The sequence below is a fragment of the Passer domesticus genome, chromosome 5, assembly GCF_036417665.1.
Source record: "Passer domesticus isolate bPasDom1 chromosome 5, bPasDom1.hap1, whole genome shotgun sequence".
Taxonomy (NCBI): Eukaryota; Metazoa; Chordata; class Aves; order Passeriformes; family Passeridae; genus Passer; species Passer domesticus.
In genome coordinates, this window is record NC_087478.1 from 80,933,174 (window position 1) to 80,959,058 (window position 25,885).

Here is a 25,885-nt window from a genome sequence, read left to right on the forward strand (position 1 = left end):
AAGAAGCAGGGAAACAATTCATAACAAGTTTCTCTGCTCTTCCCAGAGACAGATTTTATTAGCAAAGACTTGGTGTCCATTTTAATAACATTTTTTTTTTTAGATATGGTTCATTACTTTCCCAGAGGTTAAAAGCCATGCTTTTAACAAAGAGAAAGAGGAGAATTCTTTTATTTCAGGTCAGCTGCTTTTCAGGTACATGACAAATACATGTGTCTGTATTTCCTCATTAGGACACAGAGAATCATAACTCAATTTATTTTCCATTTTGACAGTGTTAAGTAGCTGTTATCAGTAAAAAAAATGAAGAGTAATGTAATATAATTCTTCCATAGAAATGACATTTGGAGAAGTTTTTTCTTAAATGAGAAGGCTTCCCAATTCACAGTATCCAGGGGTTTCTTTTTCACATAAGAAACTCCCCATTTCCATACCCAGAGCTGAGTTTGCTGTTGGAGCCCTGACTTACTAGCGTGTTAAAATTTTTTTGGCATTTGAAAGTAGAACATATAAAACTGATTGGTGTTGAAGTTTAGTTTGGGGAAAAAAACCATTTCATATCTGATCTCTTGCTCAGCTTTTGCACTTGGGAGGTCTCTGGCTTACTATAAAAATCAGATAAAATTGGCTGCCAAAATCAGGAGTCATAACAATCCATTTAACAAACTTGCCAGATTTGCTGGAAGATCTAACACTTGATCCTCAGACATCTGCCTTTGCTCTCTCTGTCACTCAGTAACAGAATATTGTGTTCCTAGTTAAGTTTGCTTCTTCCCATACCCAGCAAGGCCATTTTTGTTGTTTTGTGGGAGAGTTTATGGCCCTCTCTTGGTTGCTGTGACTGAGTTCATTCTGACTCTTGTTCACTTTTCTTGCTGCCACCAACAATGATATCCTGAACTTTTGCCTTCCTTTTTTGCTCCTTAGTTGTCTGTAGCTCACATCAAATCCTCATTTGTCCCACCACAGCTGCTCCCTGGAAGCTTGCTGGCAGAAGGGCAGTTCTTATACTCGTCACCTCTTAAAAAAATGGATTATTTCCATGTCAAAACCATTACCTTTAGGCCACGGGTGGTGGTCTGCCCCATCCTCTCTGCTCTTTCTCACTCGCTGCAGCCCTGAGCAGGGTAAGCATGACCCCATGAGCCAGCAGGGTTGTTCTGGGACAATGAGGCAGCAGAGGCTGCCAGGAGCAGGCTGTGACTCACAGCCCAGAGGAGTCCTCATGCCACGCTGGATGGGGTCCTGGCATGCCCCATCTGAGGCTGGGAATGCCATGGCTGGCCTTGGCAAGATGTGCAGGATGATCACTGAGCTGCTGAAGGAGGAAATGTGGAATAGAGAGGAGCTGGGAGCTGAGGCTCAGTGCAAGCAGGGCTGCTTTGTCCCAGTGTCAGTGCTCTCCCTCCAGCTACCCCGTGTAGGGCTCCTGGTGGCTGTAACAGGACACTCACCCTGCTTCACCCCAGCAGGCTGAATCTGCTCCTCAGCATGTCACTTCATCATCTAATTGTGGGCTGTGAGCATGATGTGAGCAGAGCTGAGCCCTGCTGCAAGGCCATTAACTCAGATGGAGCTGCCTCCAGAGATGAATGTGCATGGAACTTCAGAGCTGCTTTAATCACAGGGTTTCGGTATTCATGAACCCCTGTGTAAAGAGAGCTGGGTAATTAAGATCATTCATAATGCTGTAGGATATTCAAGCTAAGATAAGGAAGGTAACTTGTTTTTTAAGGGCACAAATCGATCTCCTGCTGTGGTTAGAGAAGCATGATCCAGTGCACGTGTTCACAGGAAGATTTAATAGTTGTGCTGCTGTTCTCTGAGTGCATGTAACAGGAAGAATGAGGTTTTCTGATAAATTACATAGTCATTTTGCTCAGTGTTGATGCCTCTAATCAAGACTAATGTGCATAAAAACTACAGTGAATCAATGCAGTGCTTGTCTCTAACCCTCTCCTGAATACTGGGAAAGAACAAGATTTTTTGGGAGATAAACTGCTGTGCCTTTCCCTTCTCTCACACTCCTTAGAATTCATCAAATGTGAAAATACAGTCATTTCTTTTCTGAAGGGAAAGGGAACACAGCAGGTACGAGGAACATGCACAGCCTCACAGTCCCTCCCTGCTTGTCTGACTCATTCAGAGCTTTGGAAACCCCCCTTCACCTAAAATATGACCTGCTGTGGGAAAGCAGAGGGGTTTTTCTGTCCCTGCAAGTTCCCAAATGGTCCTTATGGAAGAGGTTTAAAAATGTGTTTTCAACACATCACACAATTAATAACCAGCTCTGTGCTCCCTTCTGGCTTAAGTTACAGGGAAAGGCTCTCCTTGCTTTCCTCAAATCTCACAGCAACATGCCATGAAATTGTTCAGGAGAGAGGCCCAAGAGCTGGTTCAGGAAGGCAAGAGAAGCAGTTTGTTGTTTTAGGTTGAGGCCTCAGCTTTTGGGGAGAATTTGGCATTTTCCTTGCTCATCTGAGAGAGAGGCTGTTGGATAGGAGAACTTCACTGCCTCCATCTCTTGGGGAGGTGCAGATCCTACTTGGAGAGGAAGCAACAATCTTCCTTTTCTTGGCGTGCTGGTCCTGAGATCCAGAAGACAGAATCTCCCTCCTCCAGGGCAGCATCTGTTCATGCTCTGTTCTCAGTCCCTTCTCTTCCCAGTGTGAAAGTCTCTAGGAAGCTTCTGTGTCCTGTGACCTGTCCCATGTATTCGCCAGTTTTGTGAAAGTAGAAAGAGTATTGCTAGGCTAATCACCTGGAAAAAGCTCTCTAGGTGGAGCTGAGGGATTTGTTTGGGGTTTCGATTTACAGAAATGCTCAATGCTCCTGCACTTGTTTATGTATCAAAACAAAAAATAATGGCTTATTAAATTTGATTTTGATGTACTGCTCTAATTTCCAGTCTAATAATTTCCTGTCCTCAAAAATACTCATTTGCAGTTTGCAGGAGGCTCGCTAGAAGTTTCTTTGATATTGTACTTTAGAAAATGTCACTTAGTTTTTGCTATATTCTGTTCTACACTTGGCAAAAACACTGTTCCAAGTTACATTGTGAGACCTGTAAACCTGGTGTAATTTGATATGGAAATGTTTAAATCTCTACACGGTGAGGCAGAGAGAAAACCACTGTTCCAAAACTTTTGCATGAGCATCCAGTTTGAGCCTTAGATACCTACTTTGGGAGGAGCTGAGATTAATGGTTTGCTCTTGTGAGAGCTCTCACAGCTCAGTTCAATATTTTCCCTGCACTAGGCAGTAATGTAGCAAAACCCCAACTTGAATACCAGGAAAATTTCAAGGTGTTTCACAAAAATAATGATATTGTATCTGATTCTCTTGTCAAGTTCTAAACAAGATTATTCCTGATTTGCAAAACTCACCAGGGTGCTGATTAATGGCTTGTCACCCCTTGTTGTTCATGTATTCACTGCTTGGAAAATGAATCCAATGTTTAACTCACAGAGAAGTCAGGTTTTCAAGGGGGCCTGAGGTTCTCTAAAGAAAGTTACTTGTGGAAGATTGTCTGAATAAACTGCATGTTTCATTCTGAAAATTTGCAGCAGCTAAAAAAGAACAAATGTTTGTTGCACACTGAAACACAGAAATTTATATTTTAAGAAAAATGAATTCTAAACATTTTTCTTTATGTCTAAATCCAGTAATGGTTTAACAACCAAATGTGTTCTCATGCCTAGAGAAATACCTTTGCAAATTTTTAGGGCCAGATGCTTTGTAAAGCATAAATGAGAAAACAAAAATTACTGTGTGAAAGGCATATTTCATAATGAAGGTTTTAAGTGAAAGCTAAAAGATTTTGCCATAGAATTTTCCATGAATTGTAGTGGAAGATGCATGCTTAAGCCACCCATACTGCAACTCTTATTTTCATTAGGCGTTCTACCACTGCCTTCTTTCCCTTCACCGAGGTCTCTGCTGGTTTTGTATTTTTCTTTTTTTCCTTTTTCTGGTCCAGACAAATACCACAGTGATGAATATGTTAGAAAGCTTCTAAAATAATGCAATGTCCATAGTTTTTCACTCTTTTTTCTGTCCCTGTGCTTTACCTGATCTTGCAAATAGATAAACAACAGCCAAAACAGTTTTTTTTTTCCCAGAGGACTCCAGGCAAAAGCTCTCCAGGAGATGCCAAAAAGTTTAAATAATTTATTTGACAGTAACTCATTTATTTGTATTCCTGAGCATCTCTCACTTATGGAAAGAGGGAGAAACATCAAAGTACTGTGGAATAGTAATTTTTGATGACATTTATGCTTTAACCTCAAATGGGAGAATTTTCCATTTGGACAAATATCCTGTCCCCTTGGACCTATCCCAGTATGAGGTGCTCTATGTTTCTGTGAGAAGCTTTAACATTTTGGGGTTTGTTCTGAAGAAACATTTTAGCATTTTTAACTTCCTAAGCCATTTCAGGACAAAGAAAGAGCTTCAAACCGTCCTAGCCTTTTCTAATATTAGATTTTATAGGTAGGTGGATCCAGTACCTTTTTGTTTCTGAAAGCAACAACTTCTAAAGTATTTAGAAATTCTTAAGTAGTTTTCCAAACATTAAACTTATAATAGCCAAATCTGTTCAGTTATAAGCAAACGGTATCTAGCTGCACCTCATATAGTTTTCCTAAATATGGTATATAGAACTAAGATTTTATCTGAAGAGTTGTGCTTTGGAAGGAGATCAAAAAGAGTTTCTCTTCTGACTGCAATTTTGTTTTGCTTCAATGTTTTTGTCAGGAGGATCTGGATTATTACAACTGAATAGAAAAACCATCTTTTCCCAATGATTTGAAAGCAAAATGTAAGACAAACTGCTGTTGTATGAAAAATTACTCCATAAATACTGAAAAGGAAGAAGAAAGGAATACCCTCCAACCAAACAATCAAAGAAACCCATTTTATTTTTTGGGTTTTGTTCTTTCCCTTGGTGATGACATTCAGTGGTTGATTAATGCTGCGTCAGGCCACGTTTTGTTTAGCTACATAAAATCTTTCTGCAAACTCTCCCCATGCCTTTGTGGATGGTGACAAGAGCTTGGATTTTCCTGGTGATGAGTGGTGCTGTGGGGCTGTTCTCAGTGTGCTGAGTGATGCTCTGATTGTCCATTCTCATCAGGCAGCATTAGAGGCAAGTGCTTTCTGTGGAGTGTTTCTTGTGCCAGAGGATGTGCATCACCCTCCCAGCAGCTTGGCTTCTCTCCTGCATTGAGATTCATTTGGATCTGCAAGCTGTCCCCTGAGCATGAGCACTCTGTGCAACTGGAGATACCTCATTCCCTCCTAATCTCTCTCCCTGTTCAGAGCCCTTTGTACATGGTTCATTTTCAGAATTTTATAGATCAGTCTCCAGAAATTACATTTGAGAGTTTCTCGATTTGATGGATTTTGAATACCCTAGATTTTTCTCTCCCTTTTTTAATGTGTATTACAAAATCACCCAAATTTGCTTCAGAGAGGGGTGTTGCTTCATTTCATTATTGAATATAAATTTATTCTGGTTTGGTTTTTCTTTTTAACATAAACAGGTTAGTGCATAATTTTCTGCTTATTTCCTCTGTTTCTATCTCTTCTGTGTAAATAGGAATTGAAAACTTGAAAAAAAAATTTAAATGTTTGCTACAGCAGAATTAGAGAACAGAAAAACAGTCACAGAATCACAGACCAGGTCAGGTTGAAAGGCACTTCTGCAGATCCTCCAGTTCACCCTCTCTGTTCAAGATGAGGTCAGCCATGGGATGCTGCTCAGGGCTGTCTCCAGTAGAGTTTAGTGTCTTCAAGGCTAGAGCCTCAACAACCTCTCTGGGAAACCACTGAATGATTTGTCTTTCAGTGAAAATCCTTTAACTTATATTTAAATGGAATTTGCTGTGTGAGAGAGTCAGAGCAGTCTCCTTTATTGTCTCCCACTGGGTAAGATTCTCCCATACTGGCCATCTCCTCCTGAGACATTCATTTTTTCCAGGCTGAACAGTTCCAGTTATCTCATCCTTTTTGTATGATAGATAGTCCAATTTTTTCACGGAGTTTGATGAACTCAGCATGTCTCTCTTGTGCCAATGAACCCAGAACTGGGTACAGCACTGCAGATGTGGCCTCACCACTCCTCAGTAGAGGGGAAGGATCACTTCTCTTCACTATCTTGTTGGCAACACTCTTGCTGATGGATCCCAGGGCATTGTTGGCTTTTTTTTGCTGCAAGGGGACACTGCTGCCTTGTGCTCAGCTTGGTATTTTGATTTTCCTCACCTGATACCTGCACACTCAAACAGTGTCTTTATTCCATCTCAGTCACATATTCCTGCTTCTACCTCTTGCATGTTTTATTTTCCTGTTGCAGTCATCAGGATCCTCTTGTTGATTCATGCAGGATCCAGGCATGAGGGTTTTCTTGTCAGGACAGACCAAGGCTTGGAGGAGTTAGTCCCAGGTCTCTCCCTTCTCTCCAGGACTGTCTCCACGGGATTCTCTTAGGCAGATCCTGGAGGAAAATCGTGTGCTCATCTGGAGTCCTGCTTTTTGCCTCGTTTCCTTCTCACAGGGCCTTGAGCTCCACCATCCTGTGGTCGCTGCAGCAAGGTTGACCCTGACCTTCACACCCCTGACCAGTTCTTCCTTGTTGAAGAGTGTGTGCAAAAGACCTTCTTCCCTTGCTCATTCCTGGATATTCAGGAAAGGAGACTGACTTGCACTTGTCTATTGTGGTAATTTTCTTTAATTTTTTTGGGTATCTCTGCATTTACTCTCAACCCTATACCCCAGTTGATTAGAACTAGCTGTGGTAAGAACTGTTCTGGCCTGCTGCCCAAAAATAATATTCCATCATTTCCTGACAGGGAAAAAAAGTCCTGTAGACTTGTGGCCATTTGTCCTCACATCTATTTGCAGCTCCTTATTTCCCTTGAGAAGCTTCCAAGACCATTTGGAAGTTGAATTTTCCGATGCCCTCACTGATTTCCAACCCCCTCCCCCTCTTTTTCTTGGAGAGACCAGATTATGAGGAGAAATCTCCCACGTTGTTTAATTCCATTATTCACTACTCTGTGTCCATTTTATTTCTACTCCTCACACAGCATTTTCTTAGCTCCTCCTTTTTCTGAACTTGGAGATTTGCCCCCTGTAACACTTACAGATGCATAAACATATAAAAAGTGGGCACTTTGTCATGTTACAGATTTTATTTAACAGCAGAATCAGCTATCAGATTATCATTAGGTAATGTGCTGACATACACATCCCTGAGGGAGATGATTTTGAGCTGCTGGAGGAAAAACGATCAGGATTAGTCTGCCAAATATATGGTAGGTATTAATCATCATTAAGAACAGCAATTTTTTTTTGTCAGAAAAGCACTAAACTACAAAGCTTGTCCTTTTGTCCACAGAACTACTATAATATGCAGTGAACTGGGGTTTTTTTTTGATAGAATCAACTTTGACAGCATATTGATCTGATAATTTCTATTACTTTCTAGCATTCCAATGTTTTCTCCTCAGAATTCCCCTACAACACATAAAGACAAGGATTTTGATCAACTTGGACTGAATGCCTATGGAATTTGCATTATATCCATTAAGAAACTTCAAATAAAGTTTTAATGCTGTTTCATTGTCATTTCCCACTATTGAAAAGACAAAAACCTTCTAGGCCTTTTCAATATGTGAGTACCTTCTGATGGAATTGAGCTTACTTAGCACTGAATTCCATTGATCTTGGAATTGAGCTTACTTAGCATTACAACTTTGTGTTCTGTGTCCACAGCAGCATACAGAGAATTGAAGTCCATATTCTTGTATGATGCACTTGAACTTAAACCAGGACTTCGTGTCTTGAGCCTAGTGAGATTCAGATCCCAAAATTATGGATATTAGCAAACTGAGGTTCTCCAAGAATGACTTTAAACTCTTTGTAAAACAGTGTCTCTGGTTCCCCTTAGAGATATTAGTGTATTATTCTGAAATTGAAATATATCAAGAAGAAAAAAGATGGAATAGAGCATTAAGGCAGTTTTTACGTGATCTTACTCAAATTTTTCAGAGTAGATTGAACCAACCCTTGAATGCAGTAGATGACTCCATTTTCCACTTCTTATTCTACCCATTTAGTCCTCACTGCAGAAATCATTTTTTTCTTTAAAATAAATACATCAAGTGTTGCACATGGTGTGAAGGAGGGAGCTCTCATCATGCTGATCCTGGTCTCAGGGGCATGATGCAGATCACAGTGCAGCTGGTGGCACCAACAGAACACACAGTGTTTTCTTGTTGTCTACTACTGTTAAATTTGCAATGTGTTCAAATAAATATTTGTGTAGCTAACAGATAATTTAAAGCTGTGCTATGGGCATCTCTTAAGACTGAGAACTCAGCGATATTTAAAATTTGCCACTAGGATTTTGCCAGGAGTCACTAAATGGCACAATTAAATTTGCAGAGTTCCTTCAAGGTTCATTTCCTTTTAGGAGAAGATCAGCTGTCAGAACAAGAGTTGTTCTAGAGAAACAGCATAATCAATTAGCTAAGCACTTTTAGCCAAATGATTTTATCCATTAATATATTTTCCCCAGCACAGTTGAAGAATGCTGCTGTATCAGAATAGTTAATGATGTTAAACTTCAGAGCCCAGATGAATTTCTGGGTTCATTGAAAGGAGCATAAAACTAGCAATTTTGGGAGTTTTCATCAGAAAAGAGAGTCAGTTTCTCCAGTAAGTGACTCCTTGTGGATAACATCTTTTTCTATATAAAAACTGAAGAACTATTAGCATAATACCACTAAAGCTCTCTTAGATCTCATGTTGTGCTGCTGACAGCACTGCCATGACTGATACAACACAGAAGTATGTTAAATACATTAGTCTTTCCACTTAGGTTTGCAAGCACTTACATCTGAAAAGAGGAAGGGAGAGGATGGTTAGTTAAAATTATTTTTCCTTCCTCACATAAAATACAGTAGGTGAATCCAATGTTAAAATAGATGAAAGTATCAGTGAATTCCTGTTGTGAGCATAAGGTAGTACAGAGCACAGCCTTCCAAAAAAATTCTCATGTAGGAAACCTCCTGAGAATGAATTAGGGAGTGTGTGATGGCATTGAAATAAAAGGATTTGTGCAGCAGTAGCTGCAAGCAGAGGTTGGTTTGTTCTCCTGCCAAATGGATATATACTGACCTCACTGGGATTACTCAGAACATGGGGACCAAATCCTGCTTTTGCTGAAACCAGGGACAGAACTCCCATTGACCTCAACAGAACCCAGAATTAATGCTCTGTTTCTCTGTGAGTTATGTTTTCACATCATTTACAGGAGGGAGTTTTTTCTTCTTGGTCAACGTGGAAGGAGCTTGTCATGAAGATCTATGAAGCAGCTGCAGACTAATGTCACTGGGAATGAGAGGAGATTTTGACCCTGTTTGTTGGAGAGGAAACTGAAAGTAATGAGCCCAGAGTGCGAGGAGACCTCTAGAACTGGAAAATTTGGAAGCTGCACAGCAGGATCACAACAGCCACTGGAGCTTTGGGTTTGCTGCAGTTAATATGTGACACGGAAAAGGGAGGGAATTTCTTATCCCTCACACTTTCCCTTTACAATAAAAGCTAGAATGTAATATTTCCAAAGATTAGACTTTAAGAATTGCAGCAAATATGTTCAGCTAATGGCTTTTCTCGGTGAATGGAATGGTACACCAGCTGAGCTTTTCCTGCTCTCTCAGTTCCCTGGAAAATTCTGAACATTGTAATAAGTTCAGAGGTGAAATTGATGGCAGGTCACACAGCTACTGGCTGAGGAGTGCTGATGTGTACTCTGAGAATGGTTAATAGTTCATTTTATTGCACAGCCAAAATAAGACAGAGCTGTAGTGCAGACTCTTTTCCACTTGTACTCTGGGGATTCTGAAACATTTCACTTTTTCCTGGTGGCTATATGGAGCAAAACAAAACATCAGCCAGTAGTTTACATTTTTGCTGCCTGCTTTATTTAGCACCATCCCTGAAGTGACTCTGGGCATTTATAAATAGAGAACTCTCACAACACTGAGCCCATGTGAAAGATGGTGTCGGCTTTCCTCTGTGGAGATTAAAAACAGAGGATTTTTTGTGCCAAGCCCAACTTCATGGCTGAGTTAAGCCAGGGAGCCTGTTTTCTGTCCCATCATTGGCTGTGTTGGGGATTAATGGTATAACTTGTTCTGTCAGTCTGTCTTTGCAAGTCAATTCACTGGTCTGCAATGTGATAGGTACTTAAAAACGAGCCTTGACTCTAGATCCATGCAGGAGTCCTTCCTAAGAGAAGGATGCATTGCAAAATGGACAGGCATTGCCATTTTTCAGAATCTTGTGTTAGTAAAATTGCTACTGGGTTGGAATGGAAATATTTTATATCCCTAAAAATTAGGGGCTTAATCTTACCATGAGACATCATTTATTAGAAGTGTTTCTTTCTGAAACTTTGTGTAATTCTTTCTGTTCTTTTCTATATTCAGTTGTCTTTGTGTCAGTAAAAGACAGTTAATTACACATCAATGCAAGGAAAACATTCAGGTTCTTTTTAGATGTTTTATATGTTTAACAGCTAAAATCAAAGAGGATTCCAGCCTAGTGGAAGTTTTGCTTAGGTTGCTATTCAGCAAAACCATAGATCAGAACTTCCCCAAAGGGAACCAACAGCCCTACAAACAATATAAACCAGCCTGGTGACATGGAGAAGTACCTGATGGCAAGGGCTCTGAAGAAAGCATGCTTTAAAATCCTGTTTTGTGCACAGATGTGGATGCTCAAAACAGGAATCTTTCTTTGAGAAGGGGTCAGGACACAATACAAATAAATCAGTAAACCAGAAACGCTTGTGGGACAAAATATTTCAGTCTTTCAGGCAGTTGAAGTCCAGACATTCAGGGGAAGTAAGTTAAATAACTGGTGGTGCATTTGAATGAGAACATTCATCTTTTTTGTCAAAGCCCCACAGATATTCTTCAAACTGACAGAAGCATCTGACCACATTTCCCCCTTTCCCTACCCTGAATGAACTTGTGAACTAGTTGGGCGCTGCCTGGGTTCCGGGCATTTCAATAGTTCTGGCTGTATTCTAACATTCAGCCTAGAGGAATTCCTGTTAATTTTCTTTATGCTCTTTATTAAGCTTTTGTTTTGTTCCTTCAGGACTTTTCTGCGTGTTGAATGGGAAAACCATTTTATCTGATGCAGTTTACATTTCCGTAATGGTGAGCAATGGGTACTTTCTCTGAGAACGTACTATGCAAAGATCCAGAGTGCAAAAATTCTTGAACTTTGTGTTGTTTGGGTGGTAGGTGAGACACTCATGGACCTAGACTTCAGTTCTGCAAGTGACTTTGCTCTATTCATAGGGTGGGGGGATACAAAAGCTTGATGCTCTGCATCTTTGCAGAATTTGTTATGGGCAGCTGTAAACCCCCAAACAGTTTTGGGGCTGGTTCATTTAAATTTATGATTGTTCTGGAGAAGGACTGATGAGGAGGAGTGCTTGCAGGTGCTTAGCAGCTTAGAGTGCTTAGCAGCAGGTGATGAAGCGAGCAAATACCTGGGGGGTGCTGGGTGTTACTGTTGTGGGGGCCTGCAGACAGCAAATGCAGAAGCTCCAAGAATTTTCTCTTGGCACGTATTATAACATCAGGTGAACCACACAGAAGAGCCTGGAAGAGACCAAGGGTTTTTTTTGTAGAAACAGCCAGCCATCCTCCTGCCCAAGTATAGTGCAACCTGCACTGTCGAAAGCCACGTTCTTTTGGCTGATTTTCTGGGTAAGGATCATGATGAAAATATCAAGATGGAATCATGTTAAACTCACCAATTTCATAGATCTTGGATTAGTCTGGCAGGTGCACGTGCTACCTAAATTCATCCTGTCTGATGTTTGTATAACATGGTGAGGTAATCCTTCTAAGCCCTGTGCCTTTGTGGTTGTACTGACCAATCCACTGAAGCTTCAAAGCCTTTTAGTATCACTTAAGACATTTTGCCTGATCAAGCTTTTAAATATGCCCTGCTTTAAAATTTTTATTTTGGACATGTCAGAGAGTCTCATAAAAGAAGTTGTATTGCAGTGTTTTAACTTGGCTCAGAATCTTTGACCATTTTTTCCCCTGTACTTTTAAAGTCTGTAAGCATTGAGAGATTTACAAGTTTGGGTTTCCTTGGCCACTGCTCCTTTTCTGTCTCTCTTTTTATTTCCCAGAATGTAAGGCATAAACCAATATAATCATCCTTGGACTGTAAGGAAGATGATCTCAAAGGCAGTCAAAAATCTGTTTTGATGCTTTTAAATGAGAAAAATATATAATTTTACATATAAAATAATCTAATTATTTTATTTGCCTGAAGCTTCGAGATCAAATTGGGAGAAACAAATTTACTGCAAACAAAATGAAACCGAAATATGTTTTAACTGATTTAAACTTTGCTTTCTGGCTGCTTCACCTCAGGTCATCAACAGATTATACATCTGTTCTTCCCATAAAATAACTTGACAATTAACTTTGGAAACCTTTCCTCTAGGAAAGGTGAGACTGTGTCACAGGATGTGAGATGAGACAGCACTCTGAGGGGATGGGAACGAGCAGTTCAGCTCAATACATTATACATCAAATTTATAAAGCTGACTTTGACTTGAGCAGGACAACAGGAGCCTTGTCCAAGCAGCTGTCACCAGGACTGGCCCTGATTTTAGAGCTTCACCGGAGAAAGATTTAGCAGCAGGAAGTTTCCCTTTGCTTGGCTGCTTGTGTGGTGGATGGTGTGGCTCTCCTTTTACTATTTCAGGCCTTTCCTGGCTTGTACAGCAGCACCTTGTAATACCACAGCATCATTTATTTAGGTCCATGTGAGGAGGAGCTCATGTTGGTTGTTTATTTGTGCTTGGAAGTGGGTTATTTTCTTTCAGCACAGCTTTCCCTCACCATAAGAGAGAGAAGGGACTGATGTATTCCAAAACAAGTCCAATTAAGTGTTGTCAAAACTAAGAGGATGTCTGATTTCACAGTCAGAATACCCTAAATGATAACTTGATCTAGTATTCAAGTTACAGTGTGGTTTCCAGTGTCTTTGAATACAGCTATTCTGCATAATATAAAGTGTGATTAAACAGAAGACACTGATAAACACTTTGTCAAACCCACATTATGGTTTGGCAAAATATACCTTGTGACCTTTTATGAACATTTTTCACTGATTGCAACTGTTCTTTCAACCCTAAAATCAGCACAATAGTTTGTTTGAAATATTAAAATGCAGGTTTCCAGCAGCTGCAAATTTCTTTTGGTCCCATCTAGTTAGACAAGAGTCATGTACCTCCAAATTAATGTCCAGATTTGCTACTGTTGACAGACCTCAACATGGTTATGAATGTCATTCATTTCTGCACCCTATGATGAATACAGGGAAAACAAAGATCATTAGGTAACATATTCCACAGCAGGACACATTCCACTGAAAAAGTCCAGCCATCAAGAAAAGATGAATATAGGAACAAACAAAAAGGGGACTCTTGAGCTATTTAGTTTTTCACTTTGTACTTAAGAACCATATTTTTCCTTGAGAGTCAGCTGGTATCACCTGGGGCCAAAATTTAAACCTGAAAACATGGACTGGGATGCTACAGATAGGGGGGAAAAAATGATGCAATATCTTCAGCTTGTCTAAGACTTCATGGGGCTGCTGAGCACCTGAACTGTACTGGTCAGGACCATGAAGTGTCCTGGAAGTTTGGTAAGGTAAAAATACAATGATAAACCAAAAGGCCTTGATCCTGAAACCTACCTTTTTCTTAAACACTTTAAATAGCTAATAATTTGGATTTAATGTCTACACATATTGATTATATTTATAATTTTGTACACTAGAGAGATCCCATATTATTCTATTAATGAGTTATGAAACCACTGAGAAATAAAAATATTAATAATGACAAAATAGATGTACAATCATGGCAATGCTCAAAAAAGTGTTGCTGCCACGGCAAATAGCCCCAGCTGAAAAAGACAAAATAATTTAAGCACAGCTATGAACAAACCCAACCAACCAGCAGAAAGATTGATGTGTAGTTTGCTTATTTTGTGTAGTTTGATGCTTTGTTAATGCACCAAACTTGCAGCATGCAACAGTCTTAAGTGACTGTCCTGTATCAGTGTGTCCCCAAGAAGAAACACAAATGATACCAAAATGGAGAGGTTTTTCTTTGTAAAATTTGTTCAAACAAATTTGCATGGAGGAAAAATTTGAGTCATAGTAATATTTCAATATCTGTAAATGTATATTGCTACAATGCTAATAATTTTAGTGGATTTTTATCTTGGAATGTGTTTAAAATGCTTATTTTAGAATGTGCTTAAAATGCTGACAGGCAGAAATCATCTTGGCACCTGGGCAGATTTTCAGGTGAATTGTTTGACAGGTTATAAACCTGCAAGTGTGATTGATTTTTTCTTTTTTTTTTTTTTTTACAGTCATATTAGGAGTGTGGACACACTTCCAGCCCAGATTAAATATGGACCTTAATGTACAAATTAGGTAAAATACCAGTGGGTAGTCAAATGGTAGAACTTGATACGTTACCAAAAGAGATGATGTTTGATGCCAAAAAATCAAGAAATACTTCAGATATTGTTTATTTCAAAAGCTGACTTCCTGTGAGAAATTCCAAGCCATGCCAGCTGAATCCAATAAAAGGACAGGAGACCTTGGAGTGTGTAGAGGTAGAACACGATTTTATAATAATATTTTCTAAATGCAACTTAAGATATTACCAGTGAAAGCACAGTAACATTTAAAGGGAATTTGTGTTCCTGCTTGATATTTCTTGGCTAGCATATCTAGTGCAAAGTCACAGAAATTAATGACAAAATCCAAGATATAGAGTGTTTTTTTTCTGGATTTGTAAACACCTATCCCAAACATCTATCTATGCTCCTTGAATATGGTAAATCCATCCTTTAATATTAGCGACTGTATTCTATTAAAAACTGATTTATTTTGTATAACATGCTTTTGTAAGGTAGGACTTTTTGGTTGTTGGTAATATGAGTCTACAGAGCTCAATGACTGTCTGGAATCAAGGTGGTTAATCACTTTTTTTTATGGAGTTGATCCTGAGAAAGAAGCTCTTCAGCATATTGGTGCTTTTTTTGTATAAATATTTTGATTTGTTAGAAAGAAGAGCATCTGAAGATTTTGTGCAGAAAGCAGCTCCATTTGGAGCTGTTCAGAGGACCAATCTCCTCCAGGGCCTGTGCCCCTGGTAGAAGCTGGCATGGACATTTGGTGCATATCTGCAACCATGTTCAGTTTCCTCCTAAGGAATTTAGTCCACGTGTGGTGAAATAACTCTGTGAAATTCCAAATAATACCCAGCAAGTGGCCATGACTGGGGAATTTAGCTCAAAACTGCAGCACAGCTCTGAACCAAAACAAATGGAAGTGCCATACCTTCTCTCCTTTATTGGGCTTTTCATTGGTAGCTTGGTAAAGAAGTTCTGTCTTCAGGACTAAAAATAAGAGCTTTTTTGCAGGCAATATTGCATGGCTTATTTGAAAACCAGCATTTGATTTCATTGACTCATATGCTAGATAGGTGAACACTAACTGTGGACACATCAGGTTTTCCCAGCTAAATTCTATGAACAAAAGACATTAGAAAAGGAAAACTTTTGCAATTAATCTCAAATGTGCCTTCATCTGTAAATACCACTATGAGACCTGCTTAAATGTGAAAAATTTACATGTCTTCAAATTTTTTAACTTTTCTGCACGTAAATTATCATACATGCAAAGAATTATTTTAATTGGCATAACTGATACAATTTCTTTTTGTTTAACTTTGTGCAACTTGCTTCATTTCCCATTGCAACAAGCAGAGATTTTTTTTCTCAAATGTTTGCAACTCAGCCTGTTGGAAATGAAGAGCTGTTGCTTCACCAATGAGTTCTTCAGGTTGCCACGTGTGAAAACACCTATAAAGTATGTAAATAGTGTGTATTTAGAAGGAAGACGGCAAATCAGAGCTGGCTCTGTAATTCTTAGTGGATGTGGAAAGGAAGTGAGATAAAAGTGAAGGGCAAGGTTCATGAAGAGCCAAATGGGGAAAGTGCAGTGGGAAGTGGGATGGAAAAATATCTGAGCTCCTTTCTGCCCCAAGGGGTGGGGAAGCAAATGCTGTGCAGTGAGTGTTGGTGTTTAGGAAGGAGGTGACAGGGAATGCTGCCCTGCTCAGTGGAAACCTTGACAAAATGTCTGGGCAAATCATTTCTGTGATAGCCAAGGATCTCGCCCCTGTCTGGGTTTCCCCATGCAGAGACATTCTTTCCCCTGCTTTACTAGGGCCCTGAGAAATAGAAAAGAAGATGTCATCTCAAGCTAATTCTATAAACACTGCTATCAGAAAAGACATTTTAAACTATCATAAAAAGGCCCATTGTGCAACTGGACTCTTGGAACAAGAGTGGCTTATAGCTCAACCATTGTTAAAGGTTAATGTTCCTATCATTGCATTCCTTTTTCTAGTTCCCATAACCAGGCTGTAAAGATAGATAAATATATGAGCTATTTCTTTGTGTTGGCAAAATCACAATTCAGAAAGACATAGTTTCCTAGGTTATTTTTAAACTAATATGCTGGTTTATAGCTAGATGAATAAACCCCTTTTTTTTAAGAGAAAAGATTTTAATGTTCTGTTGCTTTTGCAGAATGTGAGCATTTGTGAACATTTTTGTCTATCAAAACAGAGTAACAGCTTTATGAAGTCAACTCATGAACTGAAAAGGAAGCTAATTAAAACAATAACATTAATTTACTGTTGCCAAATGTTAACCAGTCTTGTACTTTCCACAATTATTTTTACTGTTGTACAATGAACGTCTTTGTCATTGTTGTGCATTGTTATGTTCCTGTAAGTGGGGAATGCAGATTCCCGGGCAGAAATTCTATTTTCTGTTAGCTGACGGAGCAAGAGAGTCTGCACATGTCTTTTCCAAGCTCTCCCCATTTTCACAAAAGGAGCAAAGAAATATCTCCTCTGTTTTAGAGAGTTGCTGTGCTGCTTGGTCAGTACACCAGGAGTACTTTCGATCAGTAAAGTACTCTGATAGAATGCTATAACTTCTAAGAAACTCTTAGATTGAAGTCTAAAACTTTTCCTGTGACATGGCAGAGGTAGAGCACCTTATCCCAGGCTTTCCTTAAAAGTCAGGGAAAATTCAGTCTTCACAGTTCCATCTGATTTAGAGAAGCTTCTGAACAGCCACAAAATTCCTCTTGCCCAGCACTGCTTCTCTGTTCAAGCATCTGCAGAGCTGCAGGTGGTTCTGAGCTGCTGGGTCTGAGTGATGGAGCTGGTGCATCCTTCACTCTGTGTTTTTCAGGCAGTTTTTGGGTGAGTCCCCAACACAGCTGTGCTCAGCACCTCTCCACAAGGGCTGGATGCTGTATCACTGCTCCTGGTTACAGGTTTTCTGGTTCAGGGACAAACTGAGAGGAGAAAGAGGCCAACTGCAGCTACCTCCTATTTTTGGAGTCAGTCTACTGGAACCGTGCTAAAAGTAATCCCAAATAATTTCTTTTTCTTACAGGCATAGAAAGCATTCTAGTAACTCTTTCCTGTCTCGTGGTGGTTTTGAATTGAATCAAATAATTCCCCAATCTTAAAGAAAACACCTGTGAAAGGTAAGTTGATAAGGTATTTGGATAGCATGGCTCCATGGTAGTGATATATCCTGGTGAACAGAACTTGGGTTCCAGGTGGTGTCTGAGTAGATGGCCCTGATTCCCTGCAGAGATTTGATAATCAGGTTGTTCTTTAGAAGCAAGAGATGGATGGGAAGCCCAATTAAGGAAATTCTTAAGGAAATTCTTTTTTTTTAACACAAGAAGAAATAATGAAGGTCTGTCTGTAATTGCTTTCTGGATATGAGCTCTATTGCTGCCAGCACTGTCCAGGTAGCCCATCAGGTAATTTTTCTATAGAAAATTTAGACTTGAGGAATTTTTAAATGTACTTCTCCCATTCCCATGTAAAAGGGGAAATCTATTTTACAGAATTTTTTTTTTATTTAATTGTATAAAAAGAAATTCAGCCCTAATCCTCTTTAGCACTTAGATATTACCAAGTATTATATTTTTAAAATATACTTAAAGGACTTGTTTCAAGGGAAGCGCGCCTGCACTTAGAGGCAGATGCTGCAGTACAGTTGTGAAGAATGTTGTTCTGCAAGCTGAAAGAGATTGATTAGGCAACTTTCACCAAAAAAAAAAAAACAAAAAACCCCTACTTCCCTTCTCTACCCTCTCTCTTCTTCCAACCCTCCACTTAAACAAACCCCTCTGATAAAAAATAGCACTTAAAATTGTGTGACATACTCTGAGGAAGATTGCTGGGCTTGATTTCCTTTCTGTTTTTCCTTGCCTTCATATATAACCTTTCATGTCAAAGCTCAGAAGCTTTTTTTGGCAGGAGGAGAGGGCTGTGCCAAGAGCAGGGGCAGCTCATGATATGCTTTCATGTGTCACTCATGTCTGCAAGCACACACCTTGGGTAACAGCCAAAAAACACTGGGGGAAAAAGCAGGATGAGCATGGACAGTAAAAGATGCCTCTGTAGGGTATAGTCATGAAGATATTGGTCACAATCTGAATATTTTTTTCCTTGCAATTGATTTTGTTGCACATGTAAACTTCCCTTTGTAGTAATAGAACACAAAAGACTGTGGGAAATGGAAAGACAGAAACTCTTACAGATGGAGGAGGGTTTGATCTGCAGCCTTGGAAGGAGTTTGGATGGATGTAAAAATAAAGCATACTTACATTAAGTAGAAAAATCATATAATTATGTTTCTATAGTTGTAAGAAAGACTATGCCTTGAGTGAGAAACTGTATTGATAAATGGTCAAGGGTTTATAGTGTAAGAGAGTGGTTGTGTAGAATAAACAAAGAGTTTAGAAGTTATAACAGAAGCATTTGTGTGTATGTGTGATATTAGCCATTGGGTAAAAGTATCTACAGTGCAGCAGAAATAAGTAAAGGTGATAGGTTAGAAAAGCAAAATACACCCTGTGAGACTGTCTATTAGATTAGAAAGTTCTATATTGCCTTGTAACAAAGAACTTTTGACTGTTTTGAGCTATAACCAACTGCTTGGTCTAAAATCTCACAGCCTCTGAGAGTGATGTTTATCTGAGCAATAAATCGATTTTAGCCCAAAGATGGTCCCATCCCCTCATTAAAAAGCAGTAACAATGATAAAAGATGACTGGGGATGAACATATCCGTCTCTTATTGAAGTCAACTCAAAACTTAGTCAAGTCAGAAGAGAAGGCTGCCCTGAGAGTGGAGCCAGTGCCACATGACCAGGATTTGTTCACGTTTACAGTGCAGCCCTCTCAGCATCCCCTTCATCCCCGTGTGATGTCAGGGGATGTGAGCTCCCACCAAGCATTGCCAGTGGCTGTGACTCATGCTCAGAGAGATGGAATTAATTGTGGTTGCATTTCTGGTGCTAATGCTGCTGTTTGCTCTTTACATGTAAGAAAATGGAAAGAAGGAAAAGGGACAACAGTCTCCTTTCTAGCAGCTACACAATAAAGTGTAGCTTTCAAAATGAATGGCTGTTTTTTTTCCGATATTTTTAAGGGGGGAAAAAAATAATCCTCCAGAGATGCAATCTTGAGCAAAGTACAAGAAGTTCCCAAAGGATGCTGAACATGAGCAAAAACATTTCCAGCATACTTATAGTAATGCTGTGTTTACTTTGTCAGTTAATGATTCATTACCCAAAACAACTTGTGCATTACAAATGGCTCTGCACTGTATTTATGGAGCTGCAAACTGTGAGTGGCAAAGATGGCTTCACTTTTCTTGCAGCCATTTGTTTATCTGAGCACCAGAAAACAGAGCTGTAGAGGGAGTGGAGGGTATCATATGTTTGTTTAGTCTTGCAGTGCCTTTGCTCTTTGATGAGGAGCTCCTATACTCTGCATGGGACTTCTCTTGGGTCTGAGCAGAGACCTGGGCCACAAATTGCCTCTGTTCCCCTTCCAAGACCTGTTGCTCCGTTGCCTCCATGGGCAGAGGGACCCCACAATTGCCTAGAAGCTGAAGACACAAATGAAACTGGTTTCCAAGAGCCATTATAAGCTGCTCATGCAATTGCTGCAGGACAGGGAAGAGGTCAGACCAAGTATTCTGCTGGGGTAAATCACTCCAGTTTGTCATGGGATTTAATGGAAGGGGCTGATTTATACCAGTCAGGAGTCTGACTTGTCACAGACAGAGATGGAAAACGCAGCTCAGTTAAATTCAGTGGGAGTTGTGCTCCCTTGTATGTAACAGAGCTGAGCTCCTGCAGCTGTGGGAGATGCATCTCGGATTTCCCCACTCTGGCGTTCTTAAAATTGTAGCAGAGCTTTCCAATCATGGCACATTTTTATTTTATTTTATTGCCATCAGGCCATCTGAGCTTGGTTAAACATGAGGTTGTAAGTTTATTAGACTTTTTCTAAAATTAATTTCACCCCGATGGCTTTCACCTTGACAAATTACCTCATAAATGGACATAGGTGAAAGCTGGAATCTTCTAACATTAGTCTAAAATAACAAGTTAATGGTTTTACTTTGCACATCATAGCTACAGAATTTGATCAAAAGCCCATTGTGGAGAAACTGTCTTGTCTTCAAAAGGCCACACTAGGAACATTTTGCCATTGCTGGTGCCAAAAGATCCAAGCTGTTTATTCACAGTCTTATCTTCAGAACAGTGTGGTGCCCTTTCAAACACAAGCCCACAGAGGGATTTGCTCAAAGCCTCAGGCATCCAGCTCCTCAGAGTCCAAGGTGCAAGGTCCGGACACTCCATGTCTGACATCCAGAGGAAGGGCCAGTACTTCTGCATGGACTGAAAGGCAGCCAGTGCTTTTCAAATCAGCAGGTAGAGAGGATGAATTGCTTTATTCTTACTTGTATCTGGAAAGGAGAGAAAGTACACTTTGTTCAGCATCACCAGACTGTACTACTCCCCTCCTGGGACTCATGCAAAAGAGCTTACCTGTGAGAGAGAAGAGCTTTAAATTCCCTTACAGAAACTATTATTGCTTTAAAAATAAACCTGGCATTTCCTGGCTGTGCAAAATTTACATATTTATTGAATATTAGTGTATCAACGCAGAGATATTAATCAATAGTTTCAGATAGTGTCTGCAAATCATCTTTCCCCCAGCATTTTTTTTGTTCATGTTGTTATCAGTTTTTATGAGCACTGTGTATCTCATGAATGCCAGCTTCCAGGGTGATATAAATCTTAGAGCTGTGAGAACTGAAAAGATATTTGCAAGCAATTATGCAATAACTGTATTAAAATAAAACAAACTGGGGCCAAAGTCTAGACATTTGCCTTTCAGTTGTGTGATTCTTATCTCTGTCATTCAGTTTCTCCATGGAGATGGTCAGTAAAGACTCCTCATAGAAGAAAAGATAAAAGGTCAACAGCAGAGTTAGCCAAACTTTAAATTTTAAACTGATACCGTATAATTTTTCATTATTGAGTTAAAAATGTGAAGCCAAATGATGCACTATTTTAATTGATGCAATATTTTAATTGATAAGCCTTCCATAGTAACTCTGCTGCATTCCAAGGAGTTTGGAGCCAATACCTTTTAGAAAGCAGCAAAATGAGGGTAGCTTCCAGATAAGCAAAAGTTGGACTCAGATATGGAAACTGAACGAGGACTCTGCAGGATTCCAGACAAATTTCAGAGCTGAATGGAACAAAGGCCATACAAGAGTGAGGTCTCCTTTTGAAGAGTGAGCATACTGTGCATCTTTACAGACTGGTGCTGGTAGCCTTTAATTCCTTCTGCAGAATTTGAATCAAGGGCTTTGCATGAGTTAAAACATAGTATGAGCAAGTAAAGAGTACCAACAGATATGGGAAACTGGTGAAGAAAGAATCTAATGTAGAACTAAAAGCATGGTGTGACTACAAAGCATATTCAATTTGCAGTTACATTGACAGACCTAGAGAAACCACTGGGATTTGTCACATAAGTGAGATCAGGGGAATTTGGACTCCTCATCAGATTGTACAGCTATTAAGTGATATATTGTGGTGTGTTTTGGACTCAGTAGAGGAGCTTCTGTCCTCAGAGCATACAGTGAAGGAAAGAGCAAAAGATAATCTTTTTGGAGAAAACAAGATCAAGATAAAGCAAGCAGGCTGGTGGGGTTGGTAGTGATCATAATTCCAATGGGATCCAATTGTCTCTTTTTCCTAAATGCTGCTCTGTCTTTCTAAGGTGTTTTGATTTATGAAGAAAACTTGTGGAAGCTTCATTTCATGAGAATAGAAACTAGATCAGTATACAACTGATCTCTTGTTTCTTTAATGTCAGATAATTAGACAGAGTGGTGGTGAAGTCCTGTGTTTATATCCTTATTTCCAAAATCCTGTTGTCTTATCATGTATTAGATTGCCAGTTCAGATGCTTTAATAAATCTGAACTAATGTCTTCATCCAGGCTGTCTAGTTAAGTTTCTGTTGCATTCATTGTTGTCATAGAACAGCCACATATTTTGATGGTTTTTTCCCTTTCAACTTGAAGGCATATTTACAAGGCACATTATTTCTACTAATATTTCTATTTATATTTATATTAATATTAATATTTGCATTTTAAATTATTTCTATATTATTTATATCATGGTTCCTCCATTTGAAAACTTTGGGTAAGCATGAATGTGCAGGCACTGCTGACGATTCTTGTCTTCCAAGTATTTACATTTATGGAACTGGAGCTAATTTGTTTAAAGTTTCAGCAATTTGACCTACCTGAGCTGCAGACAATTCTCTGGGTCTTTCCTTTTTTAAGGGAGAATTGGAAAATGATTTTTAAGAACTAATATTTTTGCATATAATAAGAAAGAGGGTCTTGTGATAAGAGGAGGGAAAGAGAATTGCTCATAACACCTAACAAAGTTGCTCAGGGAGTATTCATTATTAGGTGGTTGGTAAATTTATGAGATATTTGAGTCAAAAAAAAGCTTAAGATATGGTAGAAATATTGCCTGTTAATATGTAAAATGAGGCACTGTGATTTGCATGGGTTCTTACAAATTGGCACATTCAGTAAAAACATACTTTCTTTGTTTCCACTATTTTTTTGCTGTTTTGAGAGGAGAGGAGATTTGAATGTCCTCAAGCATACCCACTACATGTTTTTACAAGCAAGTTCTTCATTCCCAGCTCAGTTTGCCCCTTACTTTATCAATCCCTCCCACCATGATTTCTTGTTGCAAACAGAGTCAAGACCTATGACTAAATCCCCTGCTGTCACTCAGACATATTGTTTTGTGGTTGTTTTTTCACTTATTTCCATGTTGAACTCTCACATTCATATTTCTCTCTCCAACTTCTAACATTCTTTCTTTTTTGAGCATTTTTTCTTGAACTGCTTGAGATGGTTGACAGAAAAACACTGAAGACTCTATCAGCACCACTCATAAGAATGCCAGAGTAAGAAAAACAGAGGACAGGATCTCTTGCAACTGAAATATCTGCATCAGTAAAAGTGTTGGTTGTCTTCTAGAACCACATGATTTCATCCTAAATTGCTTCTTCAGCACAGAGTGAAATAACAATAGAAGTTTTTTCTTCTTGGGTGAGTCTTTTCTTGCAATTAATGAGGGGGGAATTGAGGCTATTATCATCTCTTGGAATGTTTTGCTCACCATTAAGACCCCCTTCTTCCAAATTACTCATCTAGAACCACAATTAGTCTCCCACAGGGGTTTTCTTTTCAATGTCATTTTAAAGAAAGCAATTTACGAGATTACCCTGCTAACATCATGAAAATGTGCTTTATTGCAAGACTTTACTGTGCTTTATTGCAATAGTTCCAGCCTCTCTCATAACATAACCTGAAGTGCTGGAGCCAGTGAAGCTCTTTTCAGGGATTTTTACTCATAGTGCATGGGAACTGTGTTCTGTCTAGGGTTTGTTTAGGTGGATACAAGCAGAAAAAAGCATGCATCAGCCCAAACACTCTAAGCACTTTCTCACACAATCCTAAGAAAGACAACAGTTTAAGATTTGATGTATAGTAATTTAATAACTTCTAAGCTTGGCATTTGACAGCTTGCATCCACTGATACTGGTAGATAAGGGACTTGGCACACAGTGCATTAAAAATCCTTCCCTTTGAGGAAGGATTCACAGTGTTAGTGCTATGCTTCTTACAAATTTCTTTTTAAATTTCATACCCATCTCCAGATTTCAGCCTGTTATCATCTGAGGTTTTGGGTTCAGGCTTTTTACTAGTGGGTGCATTCTCTCCCTTTATGAGCCTTGTAGAGAGCTGCCAGTAAACAACCTGAGCTGATATTTTCCTTTTGTCAATACTGGACTGTAACAGAAAAGGAAAAAAATAAATGTAGCATATTTCAAACGCGCTAGAAAATAACTTTTGACATATGATAGTTAAAGCTTAAGCCAGTTCCTATCTTATCCCTCTGTGTATTTATAATCCCTCTTGAATTCCAGCACATTTTGTTTTGACATTTTTCTCAATAGTTACCAAGACTAATATGAGTAGTTTCAATCCACTCCAAAAATGAGATACAAAATGAAATACACCAAAGATTTAAATGATATAAACAGCTATGTAGTGAATACTTAACCGTGTCATGGCAGGTGAGCTTGAGGGCTCACTTTGAAAGTGAAATTGCCTTCATCTTCACTACACTGCATTTAGTCAAAGTAGTTGTGATTCTAGACCATGAAGCATAAAGTACTGAAAGTAGAAGGCATCTTTAAATGCTTTATTTTGATACTTAGAAAATATAACAAACAAACTGGGGCTTTTTTTGATGGGCCACTCTCCTGCAAGAGCTCCTCTGGCAGAACAAATGTCATTGTGGCACAGCTCCTCTCTTCTGCACATGGCAGCCCACACGGGAGACCCCACCACGCTCAGCTCTGTTCAGGATTCAGGCTGAAATCAGTCTCACCAGCTCACTCTGGGGAAGACCAGCAGCTGCCCTGCTGGTGAAAAGCTGTCTAAAACCACTGGTAGTTTTACAGCATGAACCAGTATTTTTCCCCCTTCCACTCCCCACAGCATCTCCCTCCCCCAGAATTCTTTTGTTGCTTAATCTTTCAAAACCATTCCAGACTCACTGGCTGTGTAGCCAAGCCAAGCAGTGCAGCTTCCTGGTCATGACTTGCCACCTTCCCTGCCTTGGGAGGGCTGGCACTTCAAATATGGGAGCAGGAAGCAGCAGCCACCCTAAAGTGGCTGTGGGAAGACATCTGCTTTTTGGATCTCCATCTCTCCAATCAATGAGCACCAGGTTTGCCTTCCACAGGGTCTGAGACCTGCACTCACTTTGCAGCATTGCACCACTTGGACTAAAAGTGTTAATTGTGATAAAACCCCTCAGTTGTTGTATCCCTTCAGAGACCTTTTCCTTTGGAAAGCCAGAGAGCCGTGCCCAGATGTCCTGATGGGCAGATTTTGGAGGTGTATCCAAGGCAAGACTGAATGGATGCTTGTGGACAGCCCTGCTTCAATCCATTTCAACCTTTTGCAAAATTAACCCCTTATTTAAAGCCATCATGTTTAAAGTCTTAGGAAAGCTTCTTGGATATTATTTTGGGAGGTTCTTACAAACCTCAGCTTGGCTCTTGTGCAGCTCCACCTGAGGCACCGTGTCCTGCTCAGAGCCCGTCTTTGTGAAAGAGATCTTGATAAACTGGAGCAGTTTAAACAGTGCCATCAGCTGAGTTTTAAACAGAGTGTTGGACCAGCTGACCTCCACTGGTCTCTTGGCTTAAATTGTTCTGTGGTGCATTGATCCCCT

At 39.6% G+C, this 25,885-nt stretch overlaps 1 long non-coding RNA gene across 10 annotated transcripts in view; it reads left to right on the plus strand.

Moving 5' to 3' along the window:
• LOC135301148 (uncharacterized) overlaps positions 1 to 25,885 on the plus strand; it is a 59,231-nt gene that overhangs the window by 15,248 nt on the left and 18,098 nt on the right. For 4 of the 10 annotated variants that reach the window (XR_010362890.1, XR_010362887.1, XR_010362884.1 and 1 more), the window contains exons 3-7: positions 9,320 to 11,234; positions 11,666 to 11,792; positions 14,493 to 14,741; positions 17,610 to 17,703; positions 23,462 to 23,685. This is a non-coding gene — a long non-coding RNA (uncharacterized LOC135301148). The remainder of the gene's footprint in view (positions 1 to 9,319; positions 11,235 to 11,665; positions 11,793 to 14,492; positions 14,742 to 17,609; positions 17,704 to 23,461; positions 23,686 to 25,885) is intronic. The other 6 variants (XR_010362892.1, XR_010362891.1, XR_010362893.1 and 3 more) reach the window with 4 other exon arrangements.